The sequence below is a fragment of the Erpetoichthys calabaricus genome, chromosome 2 (assembly GCF_900747795.2).
Source record: "Erpetoichthys calabaricus chromosome 2, fErpCal1.3, whole genome shotgun sequence".
NCBI classification, from domain to species: domain Eukaryota; kingdom Metazoa; phylum Chordata; class Cladistia; order Polypteriformes; family Polypteridae; genus Erpetoichthys; species Erpetoichthys calabaricus.
The window spans coordinates 171323504-171336047 of record NC_041395.2 but is presented as its reverse complement, the minus strand read 5'-3'; the positions used below and the strand labels follow the sequence as shown (position 1 = coordinate 171336047).

The 12544-nt window shown below is 43.7% G+C and overlaps 1 protein-coding gene across 2 annotated transcripts in view; it reads right to left on the bottom strand.

Annotated features, from left to right (window-relative positions):
- rab6ba (RAB6B, member RAS oncogene family a) overlaps positions 1-12544 on the bottom strand; it is a 494609-nt gene that overhangs the window by 73903 nt on the left and 408162 nt on the right. The window lies entirely within an intron of this gene.

The window sequence follows — 12544 nt, the reverse complement described above, 5'->3', positions numbered from 1 at the left end:
CTTTACAATCCTGGTGCTTCCTTTCTTGCTATATGGTTGCGAGACATGGACGCTACCCAGTGACCTGAGATGAAGACTGGACTGCTTCGGTTCTGTGTCTCTCCAGAGAATCCTTGGGGTATTGCTGGTATGAGTTTGTGTTGAACGAGGAATTGAATGAGGCACATTACCTCCATTGTGAGGGAGCGACAGTTACGGCACTATGGCCATGTGAAGCAATTCCCCAAGGAGTATCTGGCTTGCAGCATTCTCATTGTTGAAATCCCCAGTGGCTGGACCAGGCCAAGGGGGCACCCATGTAACACCTGGCTGTGGCAGATAGATGGTCATTTCCAGAGGGTGGCACTGGACCATGTGTCTGTATGGGGGTTTGCTCATCAGGATCCTGTGCTGTTTATGTTTATTGTTTATGGTGGGTGCAGTAACGCACTGTACAAGTGCATGCTCCCCAACATGACCTATGTTTTAATGAGCCTCAAAGAAACCATCCTGAAAAAGCTATCAAACAGCATAGCTAAGGATGAAGACAAAACAAGAATGAGGAGGCTTATGCAGTGTTAATTCAATCTTTCAATGATAAAAGTTTATCTTTGGATATGAGAGAAGCCATTTACAACAGAAGAAAGACATTTCAAATACCGAGAGACCATTACACAAGAAAAGGGAAGCTATGGATAATTAGTTTTGTACACCAAGTTACCATCTCTTCAGAAAGCTACAAACGAGAGTGTCACAGACAGAAACAGAAACAGCCATTACAGCAGGAAAGACACTGAGTGGTGGGCTATTGATTGCAATGTTTCTGAAAATTCTATCATTTACCATTTTGCTATTCATATTATGCAGGGTGATAGAAAGAATGTTTGTAGAATTTAAGACTTAGTTTAAACATGTTGAGGGCACTGAAAAATACAGCATCAATCAAAATGGTGATAATATGATCAAAGTAAATGTGTTAACTCCAGGAATGAGGGAAAGAGACAGCATAGACATTATCAACTATAATTGTGGCAAAAAGGAACACAATGCCAAAACGTATCTAGATAAGTGGAATAAGGAACAGTCATAGTTGTGTGGCTTTTGCAGGAGCTCCACACACAAAGAAACTAAATCCAGGAGCAACAAGAAACACAATGCAAGACAAGTGAATAATAATGAGGTAAGTGATGACCAATGGAAAGGATTACTCCTAAAGGGACTAATGGTAGACACGGGAGCAACAGTGCATTTAATTACACTGGGAAATTTGAGAGATTTGATGACACATTCAACCTGGAGTAGCACTTCTTGGAGCTGACAGAAGGGAAAACACAAGCAGTGCGGCATTTAGGAGATGCAATGCAAAAGTGTGCCTGACTGACAACAGGGGAAATTGAGTTGAAATAACACTGATAATTCTGAAAGTGGTGTACATGCCTTCATATTTCTGTTGAGGCAGTGACAAAAAACAGAGTATCCATTATATTTCAACAAGGTAGGAACAAACCCACCCACAAAGACAGAACTAAATTTGTAATTGAGAAATAAACAGACTTATATTATTGATCATTGAATTAACAGATTAATTCAATGGTCAAGGGTAGTTTCCATCATATAAGAAATTTAGCTAAAATTAAGCCATTTTTAGCAGCCAAAGGCCTAGACCCTAATGTATAAACAATGCGTACACACAAAAGTGTTGCATATGCCCGTTTCCACGCTCCCATCAAGATGTATACAAACTAAACTTTGTGTAAAGCTATGCACATTTTCACGCCAGCCTCAGCCATATGTATGCACGATTCTGCTCAGTTTTATAAAAGGGCAACCCCCAGAGTCAAAGCAGTGCTACTGTACCTGTGTAGTTTCCCTTTCTTTTTTAGTTTTCCATCCATGACATGGGCTTTATCAAATACACCAAAATTAATTGCATATCATTTACAAATTTAAGGCACATGATTGTAATCAACCTGTAACAATATAATGGTGCATGGAATGGACAAACTATTCCAACTACTATGGCTGCTTTAGCATTGCTAGAAGACATTGCAAATGTAATAAACAGAAGAGAGTGTGTATTTAGAGATCATATGGATTTCTTGTCTAATGATGATGATTGGCTTGTAACTTGATTTAGATTTCCAAGAGCTATCCTCTTAGAGCTGTGTGCTGAACTGGCTCCGGCTTTACAAAGACAGACTTTGATAGATAGATAGATAGATAGATAGATAGATAGATAGATAGATAGATAGATAGATAGATAGATAGATAGATAGATAGATAGATAGATAGATAGATAGATAGATAGATAGATAGATAGATAGATAGATAGATAGATAGATAGATAGATAGATAGATAGATAACTTTATTAATTCCAAGGGGGAATTCATATGAATTTGATGAATTGTGCTCTACCTGTTTCTTTGCAAGTTCTGTCCACCCTTAGATTTTTAGCCACAAAAGCTTTTCAATGTGAACTGGCTGATCAATCAGGTATTTTTCAGTCAACATGGAGTCACGCCATGCCTGCTATATGGATGGAGCAGTCGATTGCATGCACATTGCTATAAAGGTGACTAAAGAGAATGAATTTGTTTATGTAAATAGAAAGCATTTCCACTCTATTAATGTACTGCTCTATAGTCCACTGTTGCATTGTGCAAGTCTGTAGCGTGCTGCATAATGTGGCACACAATCGTGGCTTCTCGGTACCTGAAAAGATGCAGTATAATGAACCTGACTCACCAAATGATCAGCCAAATCGGACAGCGTTACAACTTCATTTGAATGTAATTAGCAGAATGTGAAAACAAGTAATCAGATGCAGCAATTATTTTTTAACCAACCTCATTTGTGGTCAATATCACGTAGTACAGCATTTATATTCCTTTAGTTCATTGACCTCATCTCTTACAGCATCCACTGCTGAATTTTGTGACTTCAGAACAGCGTCCGCCAGCACCCAATGATTCACCTTCATGGTGTTGTCAGAGTTCCCCTGACCCACCAATTAACGGCGTAGCAAGGTTCACAGGGGCCCGGGTGCAATCATCATTGAATGGGCCCCCAAACCTGCGCACTTTGTGCGCTCGCAAAAAAAAAAAAAAAAAAAAAAAAAGAGGCCTGATGGGCCCCCCCGAGGCCTGGGTGCATTGCACCCCTTGCCCCATTGTAGCTACGCCACAACCACCAATAAGCTCACTGCTCAAAGAGTGTGAGCCCCAGAATTACGCTACCTTCTCCTGTAATGGGCTGTAACTCACCTTTTCACGTTGACTTTGATATCTGACCACTTCTTTTTTATTTCAGGCACTGTGCGACTTTCTGAACTTGAACTTTTGAGTGTCTCCTCCACACTGTGCCACTCCATCAATTTTCTATAATTGCTTATACCACTGCTTAAGCCACCAAATAGTATGTTTTTCCTTGTCTCCACTCCACTGAGCAGGAAGTCCATTTTGTATTCACTAAAATTCTTATTTTTTCCATGTGCTTTTTCCATTGTCTTTTAACAAAACGCTGAATGGAAGGGGCTATTTATATTAATTTTCATATTCAAATAGGCAAAATTCTGGGAGGAGTCGGGTCGGGGCTGTAGGTGTGTGCATATGAGTTAAAATTCATGTTGATTTGGATTTATAAAGGGAAAGTGTGTAGAACTTTGTGTATGCACAATTTTATGCATGTGTACTTTTTTGTGCATATGTACTGTACATTTCTAGTTTTATCCATATGCCATGTTTTAGTGTGAATTCTACACAAGATGTTAGTTATACTTGAGGCCCCTGGAGACTGCTATTCATGACTTTGTCTCCAATAGGTTGGATTACTGTAACTCCCTATACCTTGGAGTCAGTTAGACCTCCCTAGCTCATTTTCAGCAAGTTCAAAGTGCAGGTTGTTAATAGGCTCCCTAAAGAGGGAACATATTACTCCTATCCTGGTCTCTCCATTGGCTTCCTGTTAGGGTCAGGGTAAATTTTAAAGTACTCTTTTTTGTCTTTAAAGCACTAAATAATCTGGCTCCTTTATATATTTCACATTTCATTATCCCACATTCCTCTTCTAGGTCACTTAGATCCTCCTCCTAGTTTTTACTATAAGTGCCTCATTCTTAATTCATATGGAAAGGTGATCATGCTTTTTACATTGGCTGCCTCAAAACTCTGGATTGAGTTACCTTTATATGTCAGAACTAACCCCACAGTCCTGACATTTAAAACCCGTCTAAAGGCTCCCTTTTTTTCTCTGGCTTTTGGAGATGTAGAATAGTTTTTGGGTTTGGTATCATTTGGAAGTGTCAATGTTTTTATGCTTTAGGTTTAAGAGTTTTTATTTAGTGCCCTTGATTTGTACAGTGGGTGGCACGGTGGTGCAGTAGGTAGCACTGCTGCCTCGCAGTTAGGAGACCCGGGTTTGCTCCCTTGTCCTCCCTGCGTGGAGTTTGCATGTTCTCCCCATGTCTGCGTGGGTTTCCTCCGGGTACTCCGGTTTCCTCCCACAGTCCAAAGACATGCAGGTTAGGTGCATTGGCAATTCTAAATTGTCCCTAGTGTGTGCTTGGTGTGTGTGTGCGTGCCCTGTGGTGGGCTGGGACACTGCCCGAGGTTTGTTTCCTGCATTGGCTGGGATTGGCTCCAGCAGACCCCCATGACCCTGTGTTAGGATAACGGGTTGGATAATGGATGGATGGATTTTTACAGTCTTACTGTGTATTTTATACTGCAGTGTTTATTTTGTTTGCTCTGTGCAGGACTTTGGTGCAGCTGTTTGTTGTTGTTAAATGTATTTTATAAATAAATGTGAATTTGAATTTGACTGTACAATCTGAACACTTTTGACCAACATGATTGCAGTTGTCCTTGTTGTTATAATATTTAAACTTGGCATGAAGTCCTTGGTCATTCAAATTTATGATGATGTTTCAAAACTACAAAATGTACAGTAGTAGATGGGATGAAAATCAAGGGGAAGACTGATAAATCAAACTTAAACTGTGAAGTCTGCACCCAGGGAAGATTTGTCCAGAGCATAAATGAAGAGCTAGTACATATGGATTTAACAGACCCTATAGAACCAGAAGAAAAAGATGGTCTCAAATATGGAACAGCATTCACATATAATTACTCTAATGCAGTATATGTGCATGAAAAAGAGTGATGCAGTGCTAGCACCATATGATACTATAAATTGTCTAAAGTCTGATAATGGCGAGACTTCAAGACAAAGAATTTTCAGTCAGTGCTCAGTAAGAATGACATAAAACCTTAAAATCTTTGCACCATAGTCAACCTATCAAAATTGGAATGCTGAGGAAAATTGAAGACAACTTTTTAAAACTGCAAGGTGTATGTTAAACAAAAGAAAATTGCCAAAAGAGGTACATATGCCGTGGAGGGGTTTGCGTGTCCCAATGATCCTAGGAGCTCTGTTGTCCGGGGCTTTATGCCCCTGGTAGGGCCACCCAAGGCAAACTGGTCCTAGGTGAGGGATGAGACAAAGAGCGGTTAAACAAACCTCCTATGATGGAAAACAATTTTGGATGGCGTTTTCCCTTGCCCGGACGCGGGTCACCGGGGCCCCACTCTGGAGCCAGGCCTGGAGGTGGGGCTCGATGGCGAGCGCCTGGTGGCCGGGCCTGCACCCATGGGGCTCGGCCGGGCACAGCCCGAAGAGGCAACGTGGGTCCCCCTTCCCATGGGCTCACCACCTATGGGAGGGGCCAAGGAGGTCGGGTGCAGTGTGAGTTGAGTGGTGGCCGAAGGCGGGGACCTTGGTGGTCCGATCCTCGGCTACAGAAGCTGGCTCTTGGGACATGGAATGTCACCTCTCTGAAGGGGAAGGAGCCTGAGCTAGTGCGCGAAGTTGAGAGGTTCCGGCTAGATATAGTCGGACTCACCTCGACGCACAGTTTGGACTCTGGAACCAATCTCCTTGAGAGGGGCTGGACTCTGTACCACTCTGGAGTTGCCCCCGGTGAGAGGCGCCGAGCGGGTGTGGGTATACTTATTGCCCCCCGACTTGGAGCCTGTACATTGGGGTTTACCCCGGTGGACGAGAGGGTAGCCTCCCTTCGCCTTCGGGTGGGGGGACGGGTCCTAACTGTTGTTTGTGCGTATGCACCAAACAGCAGTTCGGAGTACCCACCCTTTTTGGAGTCCCTGGAGGGGGTGCTAGAGGGCATACCTTCTGGGGACTCCCTCGTTCTGCTGGGAGACTTCAATGCTCACGTGGGCAATGACAGTGAGACCTGGAAGGGCGTGATTGGGAGGAATGGCCCCCCCGATCTGAACCCGAGCGGTGTTTTGTTATTGGACTTCTGTGCTCGTCACGGATTGTCCATAACGAACACCATGTTCAAGCATAGGGGTGTTCATATGTGCACTTGGCACCAGGACACCCTAGGCCTCAGTTCGATGATCGACTTTGTGGTCGTGTCGTCGGACTTGCGGCCACATGTCTTGGACACTCGGGTGAAGAGAGGGGCGGAGCTGTCAACTGATCACCACCTGGTGGTGAGTTGGCTTCGATGGTGGGGGAGGATGCCGGTCAGGCGTGGTAGGCCCAAACGTGTTGTGAGGGTCTGCTGGGAATGTCTGGCAGAGCCCCCTGTCAGAAGTAGCTTCAACTCCCACCTCCGGCAGAATTTCAACCACGTCCCGAGGGAGGTGGGGGACATTGAGTCCGAATGGGCCTTGTTCCATGCCTCAATTGTTGAGGCAGCTGACCGGAGCTGTGGCCGTAAGGTGGTCGGTGCCTGTCGTGGCGGCAATCCCCGAACCCGTTGGTGGACACCGGCGGTGAAGGATGCCGTCAAGCTGAAGAAGGAGTCCTACGGGACCCTTTTGTCCTGTGGGACCCTGGAGGCAGCTGATAGGTACCGGCAGGCCAAGCGGAATGCGGCTTTGGTGGTTGCTGAGGCAAAAACTCGGGCGTGGGAGGAGTTTGGGGAGGCCATGGAGAAGGACTTTCGGACGGCTTCGAGGAGATTCTGGTCCACCATCCGGCGTCTCAGGAGGGGGAAGCAGTGCAGTGTCAACATTGTATATGGTGGGGATGGTGCGCTGCTGACCTCGACTTGGGACGTTGTGGGTCGGTGGGGGGAGTACTTCGAAGACCTCCTCAATCCCATTAACATGCCTTCCAATGAGGAAGCAGAGCCTGGGGACTCAGAGGTGGGCTCCCCCATCTCTGGGACTGAGATCACCGAGGTGGTCAAAAAACTCCTTGGTGGCAGGGCCCCGGGGGTGGATGAGATACGCCCGGAGTTCCTCAAGGCTCTGGATGTTGTAGGACTGTCTTGGTTGACACGCCTCTGCAACATCGCATGGACATCAGGGACAGTGCCTCTGGATTGGCAGACCGGGGTGGTGGTCCCCCTCTTTAAGAAGGGGGATCGGAGGGTGTGTTCCAACTATAGAGGGATCATACTCCTCAGCCTCCCTGGAAAAGTCTATTCAGGGGTCCTGGAGAAGAGGGTCCGTCAGATAGTCGAGCCTCGGATTCAGGAGGAACAGTGCCCTGGTCGCGGAACAGTGGACCAGCTCTATACCCTTAGCAGGGTCCTGGAGGGTGCATGGGAGTTTGCCCAACCAGTCTACATGTGTTTTGTGGACTTGGAAAAGGCATTCGACCGTGTCCCTCGGGGAATCCTGTGGGGGGTACTCCGAGAGTATGGGGTACCGGCCCCCCTGATAAGGGCTGTTCGGTCCCTGTACGATCGGTGCCAGAGCTTGGTCCGCATTGCCGGCAGTAAGTCGAACCCGTTTCCAGTGAGAGTTGGACTCCGCCAGGGCTGCCCTTTGTCACCGATTCTGTTCATAACTTTTATGGACAGAATTTCTAGGCGCAGCCAGGGCGTTGAGGGGGTCCGGTTTGGTGGGCTCAGGATTGGGTCACTGCTTTTTGCAGATGATGTTGTCCTATTTGCTTCATCAGGCCGTGATCTTCAGCTCTCTCTGGATCGGTTCGCAGCCGAGTGTGAAGCGGCTGGGATGAGAATCAGCACCTCCAAATCCGAGACCATGGTCCTCAGCCGGAAAAGGGTGGAGTGCCCTCTCAGGGTTGGTAGCGAGATCCTGCCCCAAGTGGAGAGGTTCAAGTATCTCGGGGTCTTGTTCACGAGTGAGGGAAGAATGGAGCGTGAGATCGACAGGCGGATCGGTGCGGCATCCGCAGTAATGCGGGCACTGCATTGGTCTGTCGTGGTGAAAAAGGAGCTGAGCCGCAAGGCGAAGCTCTCAATTTACCAGTCGATCTATGTTCCTACCCTCACCTATGGTCATGAGCTATGGGTAGTGACCGAAAGAACGAGATCGTGAATACAAGCGGCTGAAATGAGTTTCCTCCGCAGGGTGTCTGGGCTTTCCCTTAAAGATAGGGTGAGAAGCTCAGTCATCCGGGAGGGGCTCAGAGTAGAGCCGCTGCTCCTCCGCATCGAGAGGAGTCAGATGAGGTGGCTCGGGCATCTGATCAGGATGCCTCCTGGACGCCTCCCTGGTGAGGTGTTCCGGGCACGTCTAACCGGGAGGAGGCCCCGGGGAAGACCCAGGACACGCTGGAGGGACTATGTCTCTCGACTGGCCTGGGAACGCCTTGGGATTCTCCCGAAAGAGCTAGAAGAAGTGGCCGGGGAGAGGGAAGTCTGGGCATCTCTGCTCAAGCTGCTGCCCCCGCGACCCGACCTCGGATAAGCGGGAGACAATGGATGGATGCATGGAGTTACATATGCCATCATGACTGCCGCTCAGCTTCCCAAAAAATCTTTCAGTGGGTGCTTAGCTCAAACTCCACAATACATGTAAATGGGGAGAAAACCTAACCTTTCAAAAATGAGGATCAGAATCCTTTGCATACAAACATGACAAAAAGAAGATGGACTCGAGCTGTGAGAAGACGATTTTTGATTAATACGATAAGAATAGCCCCTCATACCTAGTGTATTACCCAGACACTGAAAAAGTCCTTAAACACAGACTTGTGAAGTTTGACATCAAGTGTGTTGTTCAAAGACAAACACAAACTGATTTATTCAGTGCTGATCACAATTTCTACAGGGAGAGGAGTGTACCCCCTATACCAAACAATAATGAGGAAGTAAATGAGAGTCCTGAGGAGAGAAATTGAGACTTAAGAGGGTAACAGTAACATTATTGGCCAGACAGAAGCCAGCCATAGTACACAGTACCCCAAAAGAGGCATAAAATTTCCTCAATACATAAATGACTGTTTCAAACTATAAGCATAATAATCGGGTATTCACAAACATTGCCTACTGTTTCAGATTGTATGATGTATCACAAATCTTTAAGGAAGCTATAAGTTCACCACAGGCACAGATCCAGTGTAATATGACAAAAGATTAAATGAATTCACTGAAGGAGAATGACACATTCACATTGACCACCTTACTAGAAGGTAGAAAGTCAGTGGGGGGCCGATGGGTTCATGCAGTTAAAGGAAATGCAGACAGTTCTGAAATTTACACGGCTAGATATGTTGCTAAAGGTTATAATCAAGTAAAGGGGATTGAGCATAAGGAGACATTTTCTGTAACTGCAAATATAATATCATACACATTTTGATTCAAATGGAAGCACAGTATGATCTTGTCCTTTATCAAATGAATATAAAAACTGCTTACTTTCATGCTCCAATTGATTGTGAGGTTTATATGGAGCAACCAGAGGGATTTGAAGTTAAGTCCAAAAAAGCTGACAGGCTAGTTCTCAAGTTGAATAAATTATTGTATGGCTAGAAACTGTCAGGCAGAAACGGGAATAAGATTTTACATGACCACCAAAGTGAAAGTGCGTTTGTGCAAAAAATCAAGCAGATCATTACAAAAACATGAAACAATTGGGAATTGAGAGAGTACTGCTAGTAATTAGGGTTGATAATATAATTATGCAGTCAGTGATGAAATATTACTAGGTGATGTGAAGAGCATACCCATAGCAAGATTCAAAATGAATGTTGTTGGGAAGCTCAGATATTTCCTAGTGTAGATGCCTTAGGGGAAGGACAGGCATCCTGGCTAAGATAAAGGAATAATTCATACCTGGCCTGAAGGCCATAATGGAAGGACCGAGTGAACAGGAATGCTGGGAGTAGTACATACTCTCAAAGGATAGGTGTTCCTCAGGGCTAACTAAATCGGGACACCTGCAGGGTGGCATGGGAGATGGAGTCTAGAAACGCAACCCTTTTGGGGTCTTCGGGGGCTGCCAGAGAGTACTGCCGGGAGAGGACTACCCTGGTTTCCATACAACCCAGGTGTGCTTCAGACAACATGAATAGGAAACCGGAAGCAATTACCTGGTCTAGTGAGGAAGGAGAATTGTGAATGATATATATGTGCTGGTGTTCGCATGGAAAATGTGTTTTGTCATATAAAAATCCTTTAATCCTAGAATTGTGTTGTTTATTGCAATGTCCTGTGGTTTGGGGCTTGAACAAAATGTCGATGAAGTCAAAAGAGATACATATTAAAAGTTTGGTTTGTCAAACTGTAAACCAAACACAACACCACGAAAACAAAATCTAGAGTACAATCAACATGATGATCCTATAGATGCTATAGTGTAAGGAAAGTATTAGGCAGCTTGATCGATGTGCTCATGTACAAGATCAGATTTGGGCTGGGTAATCAATAAACTACTATCAAACAACTTAAAGCTTTGGTTCTACAGCTAAGCATATGATGAGGTACTTAAAGAGTACAACTTATTTTTTCTATAGCACTCTTCACCAACTGCAGGCCCAGAGCACTGTGAACAATTCCCATTTAATATACAAGTATAGATTATACTAATTACTAAATACAGAACTGGTACACACAGAAATGCAGATTTGTTAAAACACAAAGAGAACAAGTTGGAAATTGATTAAACACAAACGGAAACCAACAATATCTGTCCATTAATTAGATAAACTATGGCCAGTTGACAATTGTAATAGAGAAAGTCAAAAACAAAATCACAGTCCTAGAATTTTCAATCAATTGGCCACATACCCACTACTGGGTTTTTATAGTGGAATCTGAAATACTACTGATCTTGAATTATGCCATAGAAAAGGTAATAACCTGAAACTTGGAAGTGTACAGTGATGTTGAATGGGCCACAGATCACAATGATAGAAGAAGTACAACTGGTTATTGTTATGACCTAACTAGGAATGGACCACTGTTTTCCTAGATGTAAAAGAAACAGTCCACAGTTGCCTTATCTTCATGTAAGGCTTAATACATGATATTGACAGCAACCACACAGGAGAGTTTGTATCTTGTGCAGTTACTCAATGGAATGCACAGTGAATGTCAATATGAACCAGTGAAAATCTTTGAGGACAACAAACGTTCAATAACTCTTTTAAAAAACCCAGTTTGTTTGTAAAGGTGTACAGGTAAACATATTGATATCAGGTATCATTGCATTTAATCTGTAATTAGTGAAGACAAAATAACAATGAAGTGTTGTTCCACAAATGAGATACTAGCAGATGTTATGACTAAGCCTGTAATACCATTTATAGTGATAAAATTTGTGAGTTACATATTTGGAATGTAGTATAAATCTGAGGTGAATGTGATGCATATGCAAAAAAGAGACCTTGTACAGTATGAGAGCAAGTGGGGGGTTGAGATATTAACATATTTATTTAATTGGATGTGCTCTACTGCTGATGTCACGTAATACATTTTGTCTTTTGTTTTTGTAATCCTTTTTCTGGTGCAATGATAGAATGACACATATGTGTAGTTATTCCTCCCACTGCCAAGTGGAGTAAGATAAAGTTTATTTATATTTAATTGTCCTGTTATTTCATATCTTAACATGAAAATGACAACACCTTCCAAAACCAATAGGAAAAAGGGCTATAGAAATGAGAAGATATTTCCATCTACTGTATCTAGCTATCCTGCTTAGCTCAGGTTAGGATTATGGTTTTTAGATATTTTTATATCTGCTGGAATGGAAACAATTGGACTGACATTTCATTTAAAAAAAACAAAAAAAAAAACACCAAAACAACAATTTGAAAAATGCTTCTTGGAAACTTGACTGTGACTCCCTTTGGTTGTTGCAAAATATACCATACAGTTTAGGACAGTGTCTTTGAAGACTTCTTTGGAAAACTAACATGTTAAAAAAAAAATTGTTAACAATAACTTCCCTTATCAAAATGTATTCTTATCGGAATTCTTAAATGATATTTTAATTTTTATTTTATTGTTTCAGTTTGAGTATACTCCTAGGCCCCCTATCCAAGCTCATTTTTGGTATCACCTGCCAACTGGTTGTGTTTATGTCCTTTAAGTTGAATACACCTACTAAAAATGAATGTAGCTATTGTTATAGGTGGGCCACTCTCTAACCAATAATCAGGAGGTGAGATTGGGCAAAGTTATAATGTGGCAGGGAGAATACGGGACTAGAGTGAAGAACTTGTAGGAGACTGCACTACAAGAGGAATGAGAGATATGTTGGCTTGTTAAGTTAGTGAACAATCGGCTCAACTGAGTAAATAAGGCCTTAAATCAGGTTAGAAGGGTCCAGATAC